Below are 21,418 nucleotides of genomic sequence, written 5' to 3'. Positions count from 1 at the left end.
TATTGAGGTATGTTCCCTCAAAACCCAGTTTGTTGGGAGTTTATCATGAACAGATGTTGTATTTTGTCAAATGCTTTTTCTGCATCTGTTGAGATTATTATATGGTTTTTACCCATCCTCTTGTTAATGTGATTTATCACATGGATTGATTTGCAAATATTGAACCAGCCTTGCACATCCCTGGAATAAATCCCACTTGATTTCGGTGAATGATCCTTTTAATGTATTGTTGAATTCGATTTGCTAATATTTGTTGAAGACTTTTGTATTTATGTTCATTAGAGATATTGGGCTGCACTTTTCTTTTTTTGCCATGTCTTTGGTTTTGGTATCAGAGTAACACCAGCCTCATAGGATAAATTTGGAAGTTTTCCTTCCTCTTCTATTTTTTAGAATAGTTTGAGAAGAATAGGTATTAGCTTTTCTTTAAACGTTCCAGTAGAATTCATCTGTGAAGCCATCTGGTCTTGGACTTTTGTTTGTTGGGAGTTTTTGTTTTTTTTTAATTACCAATTCCATTTCATTACTAGTAATCAGTTCATTCAAATTTTCTATTTCTTCCTGATTCAATTTTGGAAGATTGTATGTTTCTAGGAAATGTATCCATTTCTTCTAGGTTGTCCAACTTGTTGGCATATAATTTTTCATAATATTCTCTTATAATCCTTTGTATTTCTGTGATATGAATTGTTATTTCTTCTCCTTCATTTCTGATTTTATTTACTTGAGTCCCCTCTCTTTTTTGTTGATGAGTCTGGCTAGATGTTTATCAATTTTGTTTTTCTTTTTAAAGAACCAGTTCTTGGTTTCATGGTATTTTATATTGTTTGCTTGCTTGTTTTTCAGTCTCTATTTTGTTTATATTCACTCTAGTCTTTATTATTTCCTTTCTACTAGTAGCTTTGGGCTTTGTTTGTTCTTCACTTTCCAGTTCCTTTAGATGTAAGTTTAGGTTGTTTCACTGAGATTTTTCTTATGTCTATATTTTTCTTCTTTCTACAAACTTCCCTCTTAGAACTGCTTTTGCTACATCCCAAATATTTTGGACCACTGTATTTTCATTTTCTTTTTTCTTCATGTATTTTTGGATTTCCCCTCTGATTTATTTGTTAACCCATTGGTGGTTTAGTAGCATGTTGTTTACCTTCCATGTGTTTGCATTTTTTCTAGTCTTTTTCTTGTAATTAATTTCTAGTCCCGTACCATTGTGGTCAGAAAAGACGCTTGATATGATTTCCGTTTTCTTAAATTTATTGAGACTTGTTTCATGGCCTGACATGTGATCCATCCTGGAGAATGTGGAACTAAACTTTGGTAATAACAATCAGGCATAATTTAGAAGGCTGCTCAACAAAATAAACCTTTATTTTTCAAATTTACCAAGGAATAACCCTTGTGCCTCCCAAAATTCCTTTTGAATTGTATCCTATAGAACAGGTTTCTTTTCAGAAAAAAAACTTTATCTGTTAAATTTTATTTTTTTATTTTTTTTAAAGTTGCATTTATTTATTTGAGAGAGAGAGAGAGTGTGTGTGTGCACAAGTGGAGTGAGGGGCAGAGGGAGAAAAGGAGCGAGAATCTTTAAGCTGACTCCCCACTGAGCACAACCCCAATGTGGCGCTCCATCCTAGAACCCTGAGATCATGTCCTGAGCCACTTAACTGAATGAGTCACCCAGGCACCCCATCTGTTACATTTTATTTATTTTATTTGTTTGTGTGTTTTTGCCAGTCTTCTGCTTCTATATGTTATTATCTCGGAGGGGTTTTTTTCCTGTTTAATATAAGACAGCTGGTGGCATGTACTCTCAATTTTTATTTGTCTGAAAATGACTTACTTCAATTTTATATTTAAAGGGTATTTTCACTGGGCGTAGAATTCTAGACTGGCATTTTCTCCCCAACACTTTGAAGACATCATTCCATATATTTTTTGTAGTTCAGTGTTTCTGTTGAGAATTCAGCTATCATTATAATGTTTGTTCTGTTAAAGAATACATACTTTGGCTCACTTCTGACTGCTAAGATTTTTTTAAATTGCTTTGAATTTTCAAAGTTTTAGTAAGATGGACCTAGATACAATTTTCTAAGCATTTATCCTTCTGCCATTCCAAGAACTTCCTAAATAACGTGCATTGGTCTTGAACATTTTCAGACATGATTTCTTCCTGGTTGCTTTTCTTGCAACCAAGTTGCTTCTCCTCCTCCATTCTCTTGCTAGTCTCCTTCCAAAGTTAGACATTTTCACTCTTCCTCCTATATTTCTTATTCCATTATTTTTTATATTCCATTCTTTTTTACTCCATGCTGTTTTAGATTTTTTCCCCTTTCCCAACCTTCTAGTTCTTTATTACTTATTTCAACTATATCGAATCTAAGGTTATTATCTAAGGAGCTGGATAATGGGAAAATGCTGAAAGACTTTGAGGTGTGTACTACAGGAAGCCTACATTGCTATGAATGGACTATAAAGAGCAAGTCTGGCAAGACCTCAGAAGAGGAAAGCTATAGGGCGCCTGACTGACTCAGTCAGTAGAGCATGCAGCTCTTGATCTCAGGGTTGTGAGTTCAAGCCCCATGTTGGGTGTAGAGATAACTTGAAAATAAAATGTTTCAAAAAACAAAAACAAAAAAAGAAGAGGAAAGCTGTAGAGAAAGTCTTCATCTTCTTAGAGAATACATACCCAAGTGGTTTTTAGCAGAATGTTGGTAGAAATATGAATAATAAAGGTCATTCTGTTGAGGTCTCAGACAGAAATGAGGAAAAGGCCATCTTTGTTATAATGTGGATAAGAACTAAATTGTGTTCTTGTCCTAGTGCTCTATGGAAAGTAGAATTTTTAAACAATGAAAAGAAGATATTTGGCTGAAGAAATTCCTAAGTGAAGTGTTGATGGAGCAGCCTGGTTTCTTTTGAAAGTTTTTAGTAAAATTCGAAAAGAGAAATGATTTCAAAGTGGAATTATTAATCAAAAAGAATGCAGAATTTTAAAATTTGGAAAATTCTCAGCCTATCCATTTTGAAAGAAATAAGAAAGCTTGTTTGGGAGCGAACACAAAGACTGTGGCCAAATTTGGTAAGGAAATTGGTGTGGATTGACCATCTCAACAGAAGATAGGAGCTATTCATGAAGACAATTGGCAGTTTGATGGGCCTTCCAAACAGAAGCCAGGACTTATTGTTTGAGTGAGTAGAAGAATGACCTGAAGGCAGTTCCAGACTGGCCCTACCTCCACAGGTACAGAGTTCAAGGGCCTCCCCCGGGCAGATCTATTTCAAAGGAGGGGCTGCTGTCTTCCTCACAGTGCAGGCTATGCTCCCCCAAAAGCCTGAGCTGCACCCCTCAACTCCAGGTGCTGTGGAAGAGGGCCAAGGGGGCTGTGCCACCAGATAGCACAGGCATTAAACCCTGGCAGAGCCCCTAGAGAGATCGGAGTGCACTAGCCTGAAGCAGGGTAAATGGCAAGGCCAGGTAAGAATCACAGGATTGAGACATGTTTCAAATAGCCATGTAGCATCAACATTAAATTCATGAATCATACTGTTTATTGCACAACTTATCACACAATTAGTCACACAAGAAAGTTAGATGGGAATTAATGAACCACTCTGAAGAAGATCTGGGAAGGAGGCATCACAACATGAGTGGGGAGACACTGGCCCCATTGTAGGTCCTGCAAGAAGTATTGGTCTAGATTGCAGTCAAGTGGCCTTCTGTGCCTACAGGGCCTCTGGCAGTGCCTGTGTGGAGCAGCTATGGACACATACAGCATGGGAGGCCGGTCAGCCCTCCAACTGCTGGTAGACAGCTCCTTCTTTTATGGGTCCTCTGAGTTGGGTGTAACGGTTCTGCCCAGTGGTGTTTGCCATATCAGCTCAGTCCACTAGGTCTCACCCAGGACTCTCCGGCAACCTTTCCTAACAAGTTTTACTTATCTATCAGTCACACGGCTTATCTACAGAGGCACACTCCAAGTCCTGTATCCCACGTTGACAACTATTATGGGAGTTCACATTGGCCACTGTGACTCCATCTTGTCTTACTCTAACTTATCTTATCCTCCGCCTTCTATGACTAGAAATCACATACAAAGTATCACACACCATAACATAGCCACTAGCCATTAGCCGGTGGGACCATGGATATCTCCCCTAGATTTGAAAGGATGGAACCTCCCAGAGCAGTGGGCTCAGGAGGGGGAGGGGCCGCTGCAGAGAAATCTGACTAGGGCAATGACCATTTGTGTCCTAGGGCAATGACCCCAGCCCCAGAGAAGGAGGAGCAGATGTGGGACTCCAGCCTATCAGAGTTGCTGTGTGGGCTGCACCCAGCAAAGCTGTGGGGGAAGAACCACTTGGAGCCTTGGGGGCCCAACCTCCACCTCAGTGTGTCCAGAAGGTGGGACCTCTGCCCCATTGTGCTTTAAGGTTTTGGATGTGCTAAGAAATTATTACCCATTTCTTCTTTCCTATTTCTCCCTTTTGGAATGGAAATGTCTATCCCATGCCTGTCCCTTCCTTATACTTTGGAAGCACGTATTATTTGATTTCACAGGCTCATAGCTGGAGAGCAATTTGCCCTAAGAGGAATGTCTCACATATCTAATTCAGATGATATTTAGATGAGATTTTGGACTTAGACTTTTGAGTTGATGCTGGAACAAGTTAAGACTTCTGGAGCTATTGGGATGGAAGGAATGTATTCTCCATATGAGAAGGACATGAATTTGGGGGAGCCAGGGGTAAAAGGCTGTGGTCTGAATGTTGTGTCCCCCTCCAGATTCATATGTGGAAACCCTAATCCCCAAAGATGATAGTATTAGGAGGCTGGTCCTTTGGGAAGTGATTAGTTCATGAAGGTAAAGCCCTCATGAATATAGTTAATGCCCTTACAAAAAGGAGGCTCCAGAGAGATCCTTTGCACCTTCCTGCAAAAGAGGACACAGCTCAAAGGTGCCAGCTATGAACCAGGAAGAGGGCCCTCCCCTGACCATGCTGGCACTCTGATCTTGGACTTTCTAGCTTTGAAAACTGTGAGAAATAAATTTCTGTTGCTTATAAGACACCCAGGCCATGGTATCTTCTACAGTAGCTGAACAAACTAAGATACAACTAATAGAGTCTTTTTTTTTTTTTTTTTTTTTTTTTTGACAAAGAGAGACACAGCGAGAGAGGGAACACAAGCAGGGGGAGTGGGAGAGGGAGAAGCAGGCTTCCGCTGAGCAGGGAGCCCGATGCAGGGCTCGATCTCAGGACTCTGGGATCATGATCTGAACTGAAGGCAGACACTTAATGACTAAGCCATCCAGGCGCCCCTAAGCTACAACTAATAGAGTCTTAATAGACATAGCCAGGTACAAAGTTAAATGACAAAGAGCAGATGAAAACACTTGCTACAAACAAAACAGACATAACAGAATGTAATGTACTTCTTTAAATAAGACAACTACCTAACAGAAAAATAGGCAAAGGAAATAAGCCATTTACAGAAGTAATACAAATGAAGCATGTGAAAAAAGTCCAACATCTAGGAAATGTAAGTTAAAACAACAATGTGATGTGATTTTTAAAAATATAATTGGCATACTTTTAAAAGACTGATATGGTCTAATATTATTAAGATTGTGAGCAAGCTGTCTTTTCTGTACCGTTGGCACAAGAGTAAACTAGTGAAGCCTTTTTTAGAAGCCAGCATGGCAGTATCCATCACAATCCTAGACACGCACCGCCTTCAATCCAGGATGTCTATGTCTAAGTATCAGTCTTTAAAAAGCACCCACATACAGTATGTGCCCAGAGACAAGGACAAAGGCATTTACTACAGCATTGTTTGTAAAAGTCAAAAATCAGGAATGGTCACATAAATGACAGTAGACTTCTATGCATCATTTAAAAAGGTTGAAGGTGATCTTTATATACTAACTTGGAAAGATCTCCAAAATACGTATTTAAAATAAAAGCAGACAACTACAAAATAATAGGTATATGCAGAAATATCCTATTTATGTAATAAAAAATTATTTATACTGATAAATATATATGCCTATATTGAAAAAAACCAGGAAAGACACATATCAATTCTCAATAGAATTGATTAACATTTATGAACATCAAGACATGGACAAAGTGAGATGCTAACTCCTTTCCCTGTACTTCCGGAGAAAATCTCTGTTAATATCTTTCTATTCTTCAAGACCTTTTCTAAGCATTTATTACCCAAATATCACCAGACTTCCTAGTACTATGGCTTTCATGAGCTTGTTACTACCATGTGAAAAAAAATCTAAGAACATGTGCCATCCTTTGCCACAGGGCCACCTGCACTGCTGGGGTTGCTAATCTTAGCAAAGTTCTGTTCAAGCCTCAGCAGCCCACAGTACCATCCTGGCTTCCCATTTGAACTATATCCCTGTGCTTCACTCAGGCCGTATCTCCACTCCAATGTCACCTCCTCAGCAACTTTTAAGACCTATACTCATCCTTCCCTGAAAGTCAACAGAAGTATGGCTCTTCTTCCTGGGTTAGCCTCTCTTAGGGGGTTCCTATAATAGGGTGGCATGGGCCCTAAGGTGTTATAGCTCTTTTTAGCTCTACACATACACATCCTTTCTCCCACGGGGGTACAGCTCAGAGAGGATAGCTTGGTGGTCACTTTCAAATTAACAAAAGCCACTAAAAGCTTAGAAATACTTTTGGAGGAATTTATCGTGCAGATATTCGTGCACAGGTGAGAAATGACTTTGATGCAAAGTTACTCACTGTAGCATTGCTTGTAATAGCCAAAGATTAGAAACAACCCAAATGTTCATCAAAAGCAACTGGTAAATACATGATAATATATCTACATCATAGAACATTAAACAACCGTAAAAAAGAGTCAGGAAGCTTTCTTTATACCAATAGGAAAAGAAGCCCAAGATAAACATACAAACAAAAAACAAGGTGCAGAATTGTATTAACATATGCTGTCTTTGTAAGCAAATGAAGAGAAAGAAAAGCCTGTTTGTTTTTGCTGTATATGCTTAAAGAAACTATGGAAATTTACATAGGAAATTAAGGATAGTGGTTACTAATTGTAGAGACTGGGTAAGAATTGGTCAAATGAATGGCAAGAATGATAGGGAGACATTTTATTGTCTATCTTTTAATAGTCTTTGGTTTTTAAGCCATATCTATATTTTCCTTATTCACCCTTCAGATTTTCTTAAAGTCAAGGCCTTGCTATGGACCCATGTCAGCAAAATCCTTGCAAAGTTAGTCTTCCTGTCCCCAATCCTTGTTATGTTTTTGCTTTGTTTTTCTTCTCCCAGGAGGTTCCTCTAGGAATTTTTAAATTTAATCAATGTAAATGGGTATGGGACAGATAGAGCACAGGCCTTTTCAATCTGATCTCCTCTTGCCCAGGATATGCTCTGTTTTACACACCCATAATGACATCTGTGTACATAATAACATATATCATGTTCACATAAATGAATACTCCTTGGGTTACAAATATGGAAATTCTACTCAAGCTCATAGACTAATACTGAAATTTCCCTGCACATCAAGGGCAAGAAAGCATTTAATAAAATTCGTAACTTCTAAGGTTGACGGAAAGATGAAGTATTTAATACACCTGAAGAACTTGGTCATGCACCCACTTCATAGTAAATAGAAAATAAATGCTAGTTGTTAATATCACTTGTGGACATTTTAAAGCATAGTATTTGCTTTTCTGTGCCGTATGTCTGAATAGTGTTTATAGACGTGCAGGATCTATTACACAAGTTACAAAATAAGGCTGAGGGTTTAAGGTTAGTCTTCTATTGACACACAGAAATTTCTATAGGGAAAGACAAAAAAAGAGTCCACAATAAATTTTGAACTCAAAATTTTTAAATGGTTAAACAAACTTAATTCAGACTTCCAAGTGTAATTGAGACCAAGGGCATAGGGAAATGCCAAACAAGAGAAAACAGGGGATTCCAAATGGTGCTTCATAAACAGTCATTCAAGATCTCAAATACTCACACAGGGGGAAAGATGAATGATTTGATTGGGCACCAGTTATTGTTAAAGGAAAATAAAGTGGAAGAAACTGAAATATTTAGGTACCTATCAAGAAGTGATGAAAGCCAGCTGTGGAAAAAGATTCTGTAAGGGAGTTTCTGTATTACAAAGGAAATAGCTGTACAATGTCAAGAAGGGAATCGGTGAGACAGAAAGTAAGGAAACCCACCACAATAATATGCCATCTTCAGGAAAGCATTATTCACACAGAATCGCAACATTTTCTTCCTACTGCACCGTGGTTTGAAAATTTTGCTTCATCACTCATGAATTTACCTCTAAACTTTTGTGGCTCTCTTGTTAATTTTAATATTTGTCTTCTAAAATATTTTAATATTTGTCTCTTGGGGTCCCAGGAATGTACTGTGGTATGTCTCTCGTTCCACAGGCTGTATTTATTAGTTGAGAAGGGAATGGAGAGCAGAATGTCTATGGTGATTTTCAGAAGGCAATAAGTCAGTGCTAAAAGCTGAATGTCTAGATTCCTACACATCTGTGACAACAATAAATCAATGATTCTGAAATGTTCTTAACATATATTTCAATACTCAACAGCGTTTATAGACTGGCAGAAAGGCCCGTTGGCATCACCTTTCTTATAATAGATATAATAATGGTGATGGTGTTGATGATAGCAACTGACTATTATTACCTACGATTTTCTGTTTTTAAAAGAATATTTTGAGTTTTAGCTGTAAGTAGTCCACAGAAATGTTTTGCCATAAGATGTGTGACAGCTAAAATATGACACTAACTGTACCCACAGCCGCAGTTGGTCTTTGTGCTCCCTGAAGCTTCAAGTGTTTTGAAGCGGCAACGCGGACTGGAAAACCATGAAAGCACACTGAAACTAGCTCATTTCAGACACCCATCAGCAACGTTTTGATGGTTAATTTTACGTGTCAACTTCAAACCTCAGGATGCCCAGATATTTGGTTAAACATTATTTCCAGGTGTGTCTGTGAGGGTATCTCTGGATACGACTAACATTTGAATTGGTAAACTGAGTAAAGCTGATTGGCTTCCCCATTGTGGGTGGGTCTTGTCCAGTCTGTTGAAGACATAACTAGAATAAAAAACTAAGAAGGAATTCTTTCTCTCCACCTGTCTTTGAACTAAAACGTTTATTGGTCGTCTTCTGCCTTTGGATTCAAACTTAGAATGGGACTTCTACTATTGGCTCTGCTGGTGCTCAGACTCAGACTAGAACTATACCGTAGTTATAATAACTTACAACTTACAATAACTCTGTGTGTGTAATTTTTTTTTTTTTGGTCCTGGCTCTGTTTCTCTGGAGAACCCTGACAAATACAAACATAAAATACTCTTTGGGGTCTTAAAATCAGGCTAGACATCATGAAGGAACAGACAGTCTTGCAAGATTTCCAGGACTTCCTGTGTTCAGTTAAGGCAGCAATGCCACGAGATGAGCCTTTCTTGTTTATTTTTGGACTTCCACTTCCTGTCAAGTGCTCTTAACCAGTGAATTCAGAGGTGCATGAACATTTAAATAAACTCAAAGTGTGCATAATTATGTGTTTAGTATCCACCCCCCCCCATTAAGTTTAATTTCTTTAGAGATTTCTGTCATCGATGGACAGGAAGAATTTTTACTTCAATTTAAAAGTGATTACCATTACCTCTCTCACTTCTCTAAGGACACATGTCGAGGTAGTATTCTTTCTTGGGTAATAACTGTAGTGACAAAAACTGTAACACCACCTATCAGTTCTTTATGACTTGTACCAGTATTTCTCAAAATTCTGGTCCCTAGACCAGCAGCATCAGCATTACATGAGAATTTATCAGAAATGTAAATTCTCAAGGTCCACTTTAGACCTTCTGAACCAAAAACTCTTTAAAGTTTGAGAACCACTGGCTTATAGAATCATTTCATAAGCATTATCTCATTAACTCTATGAAACACGAGTTTGATACTATGACCACCAATTTACCAAGGAAGAAAATAAGGCTCAGAGAAACTAAAAGGACTTCAATTATCACAACAGTAAAAAGCAGAGGGGAGGCCTGAACCAAGTTCTTGTGACCCAAACCAATGCTCTTTCTACAACATCGTAGTTCTCTCCTTGAATAACTTGGGTATATTCCTAACAGGTACCCCCACTGCCATATAAGACTTGGGATGCTTTATATAATAACTCCACATAATGGAAATGTGCCTGACCTCATAGGAAAACAACAGTAAGTGGCCGTCTCATCGAGCTCCTGTGTGTTTCCCCCTGTATGCATGGCAAAGAGGCACACAGAGAAGCAGAACCTAAAAATGTTTGGTTCACGTGAGAACAACAGTTCATTCTGTCCTACCCTACCTCCAGCTCTCCCATCAGGAGGTTTTCATGTTCTTTCTGCTCAACTATGATGCAGTATAGTTTTGTAACAGCAGAAGAATGCAAACTACCTAAATGTCCATCAGAAGGGAATGGTTAATTAAATTTTGCAGTGGTTGTAAAGCATAAGGCAGTTCTATCTGGGCTCCTAAGGAAAAGATCTCTAAGACACATCAATCAGAGGGAAAAGTAAGGTGCAGACAGTGCATATAGTCTGCTACCATTCACGTGGTGAAATAAAGAATAACTCACACACATATATGTTTGTGAATGCATAGGCTTTCTCCAGAAGGATAAATAACAACTAGATAATTGTGGTTTTGTCCAGCACGGGGAGAGGGGAGAAGGGAGAGGAGAAAGGAAACTGTGATTAGGAAGGGAAAGAGGGGGACTTACTTTTCATTGTAAACCCTTTTGTATTGCTTGAATTCTTTTAAAGCCATAATTAAAATTACCTATTAAATCTATCTTTATTAAACATATTTATTTATTTATATTTTTTGTAGACTGGAAAGGACAATTATGAACTCCCAAGCATTCCATCTACTCTTCATGATCAATTATATTTTCATTCCCAGGAAGCTTCTTATAATTTTAGCCTTACCTACCTCTTTATGTAAATTCTCAAATCTCATCTCATTGGGTGAAGCTGAATTTATTCTTCTTAAACGTGAAGCTTTGCTTCCTAATTCCAGCATACTAGGAGTGCTTTTTTCATCTTTCTTTAACAGCTTTTTCAAAAGCTGTTAAAAACTCCCAAATCCAAAATCCTCTTGCAAGCCTGGGACATCTCTGAGCCTAGGGCTGTCCAACTTCTTCTCTAATGTGGACAAATTGCTTTCCACCCTGGTTCCTCCAATCTCAAATCCCAACCTGCCTAATACTCTTTAAATGAGCCAATGCCCAACAGATAATTAATGAGCTGTGAAGTGCCCTCACCTCCAGGTGCCTTCTCCCTATGAGGGAACGCCCCCAAATCCCTCACCCTGTACAAAAAATAATCATAGAACTTTACATCAAAAACTAGGGATGTTCTGTATGGTGACTAACATAATATAATAAAAAAATATTATCAAAAACAAAAACAAGAAAACCCAAAAAAATAAAAAATAAAAAAATAAAATGATGAGCAAAGGAAAAAGAAAGATAAAAGAGTTTTGATAGTTACTTATAAGAGCCAACTATAATTATGCAAACCAGGATGAGCAATAGTGAGTTCATTTAGAATGAATGTTAAAAAATATTTCAAATAAGAGACAAAGAATGGCTGTTATATACTGAAAAGTAAATGTGTAATTTCTGGAATGTGTAAAATTTTGAGTGATTCATGAATAAAACTTAGAAGAGTGTAGGAAGCAGGATATGGGCTAAGTAAAAATGTGTGTACAGGGGTTGGTAATTTATTGGGAAATACCCATAACATACCACAACCTGACTCTAGGTGGGGGAAAAAGGAAAGGGGAAAAATATAGTGAGGGCAGTTGTACTTGGTTGGCTGAAACAGCCGTATTTTGAGAGGACTCACCCTGCTAAAAGAAAATGTGGAGTTATCTTATTAACATAACTACTAATCTGTATTACTAATGATTTAAATCACCAAACTAAAGAGGTACTAGAGAGTTCACAAAATAACTCACAGTTTGTTAGCACATAGAAAACGAGAGCTCTGAAGCCAGGCTAAACTCAGATCAATATTCCAACTTACAGCCCAGGGACATATCCATGTTGACTGATTGTTATAGAGTGAATAGGCATTATCTGTGCAAATCCACAAGGGTAAGGTAATGTAGGGGAAGAGAGAAGAGCTGGTTTTCCTGGTAGTTTTCTGGTTTCCCAGTTCACCCTCAGACCAACCTCAGCTCTTCAAAAATAAGATTATGTTTTCTTCTGTCCCATAACTTGACAATTACGGGGAAAACTCTAATAGGAAGATACCTTGAAGATACGTTATGGTTCTGGGACTAAGGGGATTTTTAGTATAGCTTTTAAGTTGGTTTTTAGCATAAATTTGTTAAGTAACTTCAGTTACCTTCCATGTGATTTTCTCTTTTCTAATTGATGAGGTTAATAATTATTATAAAAGAATAATAACTCCAGGCTGTGGGGTGTTACATATTTATTGGCATCCAATGCCATGAGTAAGCACTGTATATCACTCTGTGTGCTCACTCTTTTCTAATTCAGCACTCTCTGAGGCTCAGTTCCCACAAATCAAGGTTGTTTTCTACCAACTCAATGTGATCTTTCTTTAGCAATCGAGATTTTTCAGTGATCTATGACACAGGTGGTGGTCATTGTAGGTGAAATATTCATAGTAAAATTAATAGGCACTTAAAATATATCCTATATAGGTGTTCAAAACAAAAGCACCAATTCACATGTAAAAATAACTCCAGTACGAGTAATAAAGACTTAGGGGGGTGACAGTTGATTTAACAAACATTTACTTGGTACCTTTTGTGTTCTGGGCACTGTGCTAACCATTTGGATGGCAGTGATGAATAGGATGAGGTCCCTGCTTTGAGATACTCTCAGTCTAATGGAAGAAATGGAAAAGTAAACACATAACTTCAATATAATAAGTGCTGTAAGAAAGTGCATGAACACAAAATTGTGGTAGGACAGAGGACCACTACTGCTGCCTGAGGCAGTCAGCTAAGGCTGGCTTTCTTTCTTTCTTTCTTTCTTTCTTTCTTTCTTTCTTTCTTTCTTTCAAGAGACAGTGTGTATACGTGCACAAGTGGGGGTTGAGGCAGAGGGAGAGGGAGAGAAAGAATCTCCAGCCGACTCCCCACTGAGCGCAGAGCCCCAGTGGGACTTGATCCCAGGACCCTAAGATCATTACCTGAGTGGAAATCAAGAGTCAGATGCTTGGGACACCTGGGTGGCTCAGTTGGTTAAGCGCCTGCCTTCGGGAAGCTCAGCTCATGATCCCAGGGTCCTGGGATTGAGCCCTACATTAGGCTTCCTGCTCAGCAAGAAGTCTGCTTCTGTCTCTCCCTCTGTCCCTCCCCACTGCTCGTTCTCTCTCTATCTCACAAATAAATAAAATTAAAAAAAAAAAAAGAGCCGAACACTTAACTGACTGAGCCACCCGGGCGCCCCACTTAGGCTTCTCATTGTATCTTGGAGACACAGCTGGAGTTTGGTGAGCATCTTTGACGTAGCAGGAAAGGTGAACATGGCTTTAGAAGAGCTGGTAGTCTGGTAGGGGAGACAGAGCAGCCGAAAAATAGCTATGAGATAATGAGACAAGGACTTTAAGTGGAAGCCTACGTAAAATGCTCTGGAACAGCGAAGGCACAACAATTCATTTTGTGAAAAAGGTGGGAGTGGGGTGGAGGCTGTGGCCAGCAACCCTAGTGGAATAGAATGGAGGCAACATGACAGCTTCGCATGAAAGGAGGAATCGGGATTTGCCCGACAGAAAGAGGAGAGAAGAAACAGGAACATTTCAGGGAAAAGGAGCACCTTGATCTTAGCTATGAAGGCACAAATGAAGAACATTCTGGAGTGTGTAAAGGCATGTGGGGGTGGGAGACCAAAGAGTAAATAGAAAATGAGACTTGGCTACGTTCTGAAGGGGATCTTAAGCTGCATTAAGGAGTTTGGGCTAAAGTATATCCGGTAGGCAGATGGAAATTGAAGAAAGTCCTTAATCCTGGTAGTGACATGATCAGATCTGGTTGTAGAAATATGACTAAGAAAAGCCTAGATGCGACCTTCCAGATATAAGGTGATGAGCTCCGACTTAGACTGGAGCAGTGGAATGAAGACTGAAGGGGCAGGAGAAGGTTTCTCAGGAGGTAGAACTGAAAGGAAGTAAGGAGGCTAGAGGAGGGGCACGGTTCACTCTTGGGCATCCGGGAGAAGGATGGGGTTCTGGCTGAGCTAGGGAGAAAGGGAGAAGAAATCTTTGTGAATAATTTGTAGGGAGAATGCCATGTCAGTTCTGAGGTGCCTCAAGGGGAATTCCTGTGAGTAGTTGGAGATACATATCTATGGCTGGAGAAGAAATCAGACCAAAGCATGAGATTGCCTTGGGGTAAGGGGGATGAGGAGGGGAAGGAGGAGAAAAAGGTAAGAAACAAACCCTAAGGAACCCCAACTTCTAAGGGATGGACAGAGGGACAAAAAATAATTAAAGAGGCGAAACACTTGGAAGGATACACGAGGGGGACCAGGAGAAGGAAGTGAAGCAGTGCTTCGAAGAGAAGAGGACTTTCCTGTCGGAAATACTAACCGTTAGTGGCAGAGGGACAAGAGAGGCAAGTGGAGCAGTGTCCATTGACTGGTACCTCCGTGTGCTTACCCACCCTGGTGAGAGCAGCAGTGGACGCAGAAATCAGACAGCAATGGATTAAAAAGAGAATGGGACTGTGCTCCCTTCAGTAGCACATGAACTAAAATTGGAACAATACAGAGAAGATCCCTGCGCCAGGATGACGGGCAAATTCGCGAAGCGTTCCCCATTTTCATCTTCTGAGGAACAGCTCCAGCAAGCAAGTTTCGTGCACGCACGGCGTCAAGGCCAGGCCGGTGTGGCGGAGTAGATGGCTGCGCACTAGAAGGCAAGGGGCTGGAATCCCATCTGAGGAAAATCAAAGCCCAGAAAAGCAAATACATCTTCTTCCCTCTTATCTTCAGCCATGTAGTAATGGTGTTTATTGTTATAAATAAATAAATAAATAAATAAATAAATAAATAAATAAATAAATAAAAAAGACAGACAGAGAGAGAGAGAGAGAGAATAGGACCTAATGAGTAGAATAAGTCATGTAATCTTCTTTCTTGAGAATTTGATGATGAAAAGGTAAAATGTAAGGCATTAGCCCAGAAAAAAAAGGAAGTTGAGCTAAAGGAAGCGTGGTTGTTTTTGTCACTGTTTTTTATTTCTTAACGTCTGGTGGAGTCTCGAGCACATGTGTACCCAGAAGAGAAAGGATGGGTCATAAACACGAGAGGAGGGGAGATACCGAGGAAGCCAGATTTTGAGGGCTCAGGGTGAAGGTCGAGACGTGGAAAGTGGTAGAAGTTTTTCTTCTGGAATAAGAGGAACGAAGGAAGAATAGGTTTAAGCCTAGAGAAGTCTGAAGATGGTGAGGAAGACCAAGTCGGTGAGTTGGTGCCTGACGACCTCTTTTTTTCTTGACGAAGCAGCTGGCGAGGAAATCTCTGAAAGTAAAGACAGAGTGAACAGGTGGAGAGAGGATGTTGTTAATAAGTACCCGTGTCTTGTTTACTCCTTTAAACACATTGCTTCACTTTCTCCAGTGAGATCATTTAAATTCTTATCTCAAGAAAGGTGGTTAAGGGGCACCTGGGGTGGCAGCAGTTGGTTAAGTGTCTGCCTTCGGCTCCGGTCATGATTCCAGGTTCTCGGGATCGAGCCCCGCATTGGGCTCCCTGCTCAGAGGGGAGTCTTCTTCTCCCTCTGCCCCTCCCCACTGCTAATTCTCTCTTTCTGTCATAAATAAATAAATAAATAAATAAATAAATAAATAAATAAATAAATAAATAAAATCTTTAAAAAAAAAAGGTGATTAAATATGACAGTGGAAAATGCAGACCACAAACTTCTAGATAGAGAATCTCTGTATAGCAGGACTAACACTGGGCTTACATAGCTTTGCCTGGGGCTCCACAAATGCTTTTGATAATGCTTACTTTAAACAACTTGGAGGTAAATTTGGGGTATAAGATTTAGAATTTATCTGCAGTAAAATATTCTGGTACTTGGTATCCTACCAAAAAAGAAAAAAAAAAAAATCAAAGAAACAACAACAAAGAGGTGGACTTTGCCTTTACTAGGGGGAAACATCTTAAGCCTGCGAGAGAATTGATATGTCTTTCCAGCCTTTTTAGAAACTCAAACCACTGATTATCAGGTCTGGTGTGTGCTGCATGGTTGCCCGGAACAAATGAGCCTCAGACACAACCATAAAAGAAAGACATCAGACTAGACAAACTATCATTTAGAAAGAATTAAGGCAGCCATATTGTATGCTAACCATCAGCTCGTCTGTGGTTGTGCTGGTGTCACTACTCTCCAGAGGCTACTTAATCTCATTGAGACAAGACAGCCAGCCTAATTGATACTGGAAATGAAAGCCCTTTGATCTCATATCAAACAGAGTCAGACTAAGAGAAGGATCCAGCAGGCAAGACGACTGTCTTCCAAAGGAGAATTAACACTGCAGGCAGGAAAGTTGGGAAGTGGTAATATCTTACTTTGGAATTCCGTGGACTTGGTTTACTTAAATAAGAATTGAAAAGTAGTAAATTCACCTCAGTGCATGAATAGCATTTGTTTGCTCTTACTGCTATGAAATCTTTCAAATTATCAACATGTTCAGATAAGTGTGATAGTAGTGATGAAAAGCTCCATAGAAGCATAATAAATGTAAGAACACCTGCCTTTGAGTGCGTAACTGTAAAGGCAGTTAACTGTCAACAACAACCTTTACTGCTCTGACCTGCTGCCCCTACTAAAGAAGTTCCTTGGAAGGGGTTTATTATATTGTGATTTAAATAGCATTCGCTATGCTTTGTAAACAATTTAGGTAACTACCCATGCAAAAAACCTGGCTTTGCAATAATCAGAATATCTATGAATATACTAATATGTCTGTGAATTTATCAGAGCACTTGTTCGTATGTCAGGAAACTCATCAAGATTTGTGTTCTCCATTCTAATGCAAAAAGCACACACTTCAATAATCATATCAGTTGTATTTTGCATACTTAATGTAATGGTGGTTTTGAAAACCAGTCCAAGGCTATGATTATATAAGTAAGATTAAATAAATTATGGTATTTAGAAAGAAAAAAAAAGGATTAATACAGTGTTTTCCTTTCAAATACAGAGGATTACTTTGAAAAATAACATACTCTCTAGTTTAGTTAGTTCTGTCAACTGGATCTCATTCTTGATATATGTAAAAAGCCTTGAGTATCTGATATTTGGGAAAGCATATCCTCCATCCCACTATTTAACCTTTTTAAAGGTGGGAGACCATGAAAAAAATACAACCCAGGAAGTGTCAGAAAGGAATCAAGGCAGAATATAAAATAACATCTTTTTCTTAGCCAAGACAGCATCCATCATGATGAATAATCAAATCAACAACTAACAAATTAACATGTATTTGAATGAACCTAGAAAAAAATGTGGCTGATTGTATGTAGTATCCGGATGTCTTCAAAATAAGCTCTGGCCCTCTTGGGATTTTTCTTCCAGTAATTTACAAGCCCAGACTTCAAACTTTTGGACTACTCAACTGTCCCCTTCTTTTTCCTCCTTCTTTAGAATTGACACCAGTTCTCTGTTCTACCATCTTAGAGGCTCCACAGCTGTTGTTTACTGAGCTTGCATGAGACCCACTTCCATCTTTCTAAATGAATACAGCACCTGCCTTATGACCGTCCTCCATGTCTCATTCCTCATCACCACTTTCTGACAACTTCAAAATTCATGCTGTTACCGCAGCAGTAGAGTCCCATGATCTTATTCCCTGCAATCCTCCAGCTCCAGCCTCCTTCAGCCATGCGCCAGCAGGGTCATTCCCTGAATATTACCATTACAGGCACTTGGAATGTTTGGTTTTTATTCACTGCCCCCATGTGTACCACTGTACTCCTCCCCTTCCCAACCTTCTCCCTGCTTTCTGCTCACTGAGTTTAATAAACGCTAAATCCTTCATTGTTAATCCATCCATGAGCCCTCTTCTCAGCCCATCATTGCCCTCTCCACCCAGGCCCCTGTCATATCCTTGTGACCCACCATGTCAGTGGGCAAAACCACACCATACATGCTGTCCAGTGTTTCTGTGTATGCCCAGGAGCCTTGCTGGAGGAAAGCCGGGACTACTCCAGCTCACTATTCCACACTCATGCTTGCTTCCATTGTGCCACACCTGCCAACAACAGTCCCCTGACTCAGTGCTGGGAACTTTCTCCCTGGCAGCTCTACACACATAATTCTCTCTCCTTGAAATCTCCTGTATCTTCCCTGTAGCATTCATAGCAGAGACTTCCCAAAGCAATTGAACGTAACTGGTCTCGTATCTCCTCCGCATCTCAACATGCACCTGTCTCTTCATTTAACTTCCCTCAATTTTCATCTGCTTCAAAGGCACTTCTTACGCCATTTATTTGACTTCCAATTCTATATTTTGGACTTCAGGCTCTCTCCAGAAGTCCAATGTCACTTTAACAACTTTTTCTAACATGCTCCCATGCTGAGTACTAAGCTGGCACATGGTAGGCACTCAGTAGATATTTGTTGAATGAATGAGGAAATAAATAAATCTATACCTGGTGTTTTACTTCAAATTTGACTCTAGATAAGGGGCATTAACTGGAGGAGAAAACTATCGTCAAAGCGGAAAACTGCTTTCTGCTTCTTCCACTCCAGCTGTTACTAGTACTTTCAACTCTAGTCTTTGGTGCTCAATTGATTTTTCAACAGAGGTGGGTTTTTTGGGGAAGTAATTGGAACATGGAACCAGGCCCACATGTGATTACACTAAATGAAATAAAAACAACTTGATTGCACACACGGTGCTTTAAAGGGCAGTAGTTAAATGTGTATTACTTCGGTACACAGTATGCATAAAGTAACATACTTATAAAATCAAAAGGGCATCACATCACCCCAAACCATCCTGATCACTAGCATTTCTTTGCTACGTTTGAATTCTTATAACCTGATGACTACGGTTTTTGTGTTCTTCAAATGTATAAGATCTTTATGATAGTGTAAAAATAGTCAGCCACCACATCGTTCTATGTGTTTTTCTACATGCTGTTTCTATTATGTAGCTATTTTAAATTCCTTATGATCTTGTTAAAATTTGTGTTTATAAATTGTAAATTCTGTTTTTTTTTTTTGGTTTCTTCAGCTATGATTTTTCCCCCCTCTAATATGGATGGATTCCAGAAAACCCAGAAACAATATCTATCAAGATCAGAGCAGAGGAAGGAGAGGAATGGCAAATAAACATTTTCCAGTGTTGAGTTAGGAAGATATTCGATCTTTCAATGTGCTCAACAAATGGGTTTAATAATGCACATTTCGGTATAAAACAGTTCACAACAGAAATATTTGCTACTCAGCCCATTTATCCTGGGAATTACACAACATGGACCATTTTCAATAACTCTTTTCATTATAATGATTTCCTCCTGCTCAAGCAACAGAGATGTACAAACCATTTTGGTCTAGAAATGTAGTACGTTGAGATACAAATGTATTAAAATTAAAATGTAATCATTTTCATCACTTTGGTTCAGTGTTATATTGCCTTTCTCAAGGTACTTTAGCCTAAAGTCTTTCCAACTAGAATATAAAGTTGCTTTTTATTCAGAATCCATACAACTAGACAACTTGACAAAAGAGATTTATTTAAAAGTCATGGTAAACTACTGGTAGACCAAAACAAGAAATGAAGATATATTTTTAGGAAACCAATTGGTTTCTCTTAATTTTGTAAGTTAAAGATCTTGAAGTGCCTTTTGAATCGTAAAAAATAATATTGTTTGGTATAATTTTGACTTGTAGAATTTTATATTTTAATGTCAATCCATATATATTATATAGATAGTAACTTTTACTTAATAGGATCACTGAATTATGTAAAACCTCTTTGAACATTCCAAATGAGTGGAAGTATAGCATCACCCATTTCATCATTCATTCATTTATTCAGCAAACAGGTATTGAAAGCATAAGATGTGTATAGTACAACAGCAGAAACTAAATCCCCAAGGAGTTTACCAAGTAATAGAGGGAATTAAGATATATTTCTATATAACTATAATTTACGGTACAGTAGCCCCCCCCCCATCCACTGGGGATACTTTCCAAGATGCCCAGTGGATGCCTAGAACCACGGATAGAACCAAACCCCATATATACTGGTTTTTCCTATGCATACATACCTATGATAAAGTTAAATTTATAAAGTAGGCACAGTAAGAGATGAACAACAGTAACTCGTAACATAATAGAACAATAACAATATACTGTAATAAAAGTTATGTGAACGTGGTCTCCGTCTCTCTCTCAAAGTACCTTATTGTACGGTACTTATCTTCCTTTTTATGATGATGTGAGATGATAAAATGTCTACATGATGAGACGAAGTGGGGTGAATGACGAAGGCACTGCAACCCAGCGTTAGGCTACTACTGACCTTCCGAGGATAGGTCAGATGGGGGATTATCTGCTTCCAAACAGTGGTGACCGCAGGTAATTAAAGCTGTGGAAAGTGAAACCATGAATAAGGGGAACTACTGTAATAATTGCCACAAAAGATATGCTGTAAAAGTTTATGGGACTATTGAGATTTGTGATAATTTTTTTTTTTTTTACTGGTCTGACAATTTAGTGCTTAGAATTGTATGTTTTACAAAGCTACCTGAATGACAATCACATAAAGCACTGCATTCACTCTTTTAGCCTTTGTGTACTCAGAATTTTTGACCATGTTTATCCAGTACTTGGAAAGCAAAAATTCAGGGAGTGTGCACATACTGTGAATAAGGCACTAAGCTGGGCACTGGTCCTAAACATTGCAAATGAAGACAGCAGACATGGTCCCTTTGCTCAAGGAGTTCCTAATCTAAAAGGACAACAAGGAAGAAAACCACATTTCACTGAATATGTCTTTCATTCCTTCCTACATTCTCACCATCACTGGAATTGAACTTTATTAGGCATCAAAGCAACCACATTATTTCATCCCTGCCCCCTAGGAGCAGCAAGCAATACAATTGGTTATGGTTGGTTTTATGGTTCGCCCATGATTGTTGATAAGACACGTCAGTGTTTCCTAAAGCACTGGATGCTGCTGGTATAACCCACACATGCGTTAACAGTGCTGAGATGGCGTTTCTGATCAACTTGAGCAGCGAGCAGTCTGATAAAGGGCTTCAGATCTCAGAAGCAGAGGCCCCTTGAAAGAGCAAAATTCTACCCAGGAAGTGAGAGCTCTGAAAGATGTGCTTCTGGGGAC

The 21,418-nt window shown here is 39.0% G+C and overlaps 1 long non-coding RNA gene and 1 pseudogene across 1 annotated transcript; both read left to right on the top strand.

The window, feature by feature from the left end:
- Nucleotides 1-14,779: 14,779 nt before the first annotated feature.
- On the top strand, nucleotides 14,780-14,877 carry LOC117795482 (annotated as a pseudogene).
- A 418-nt stretch (nucleotides 14,878-15,295) lies between these two features.
- Nucleotides 15,296-20,452, top strand: LOC117803553. The gene is made up of 2 exons (XR_004627510.1): nucleotides 15,296-15,517; nucleotides 19,304-20,452. It is a non-coding gene; the product is annotated as an uncharacterized LOC117803553 (long non-coding RNA).
- Nucleotides 20,453-21,418: the final 966 nt, after the last annotated feature.

The sequence above is a fragment of the Ailuropoda melanoleuca genome, chromosome 1 (assembly GCF_002007445.2).
Source record: "Ailuropoda melanoleuca isolate Jingjing chromosome 1, ASM200744v2, whole genome shotgun sequence".
NCBI lineage: Eukaryota > Metazoa > Chordata > Mammalia > Carnivora > Ursidae > Ailuropoda > Ailuropoda melanoleuca.
The sequence above is the reverse complement of the archived record's forward strand: the minus strand, read 5'-3'. Positions and strand labels throughout refer to the sequence as shown.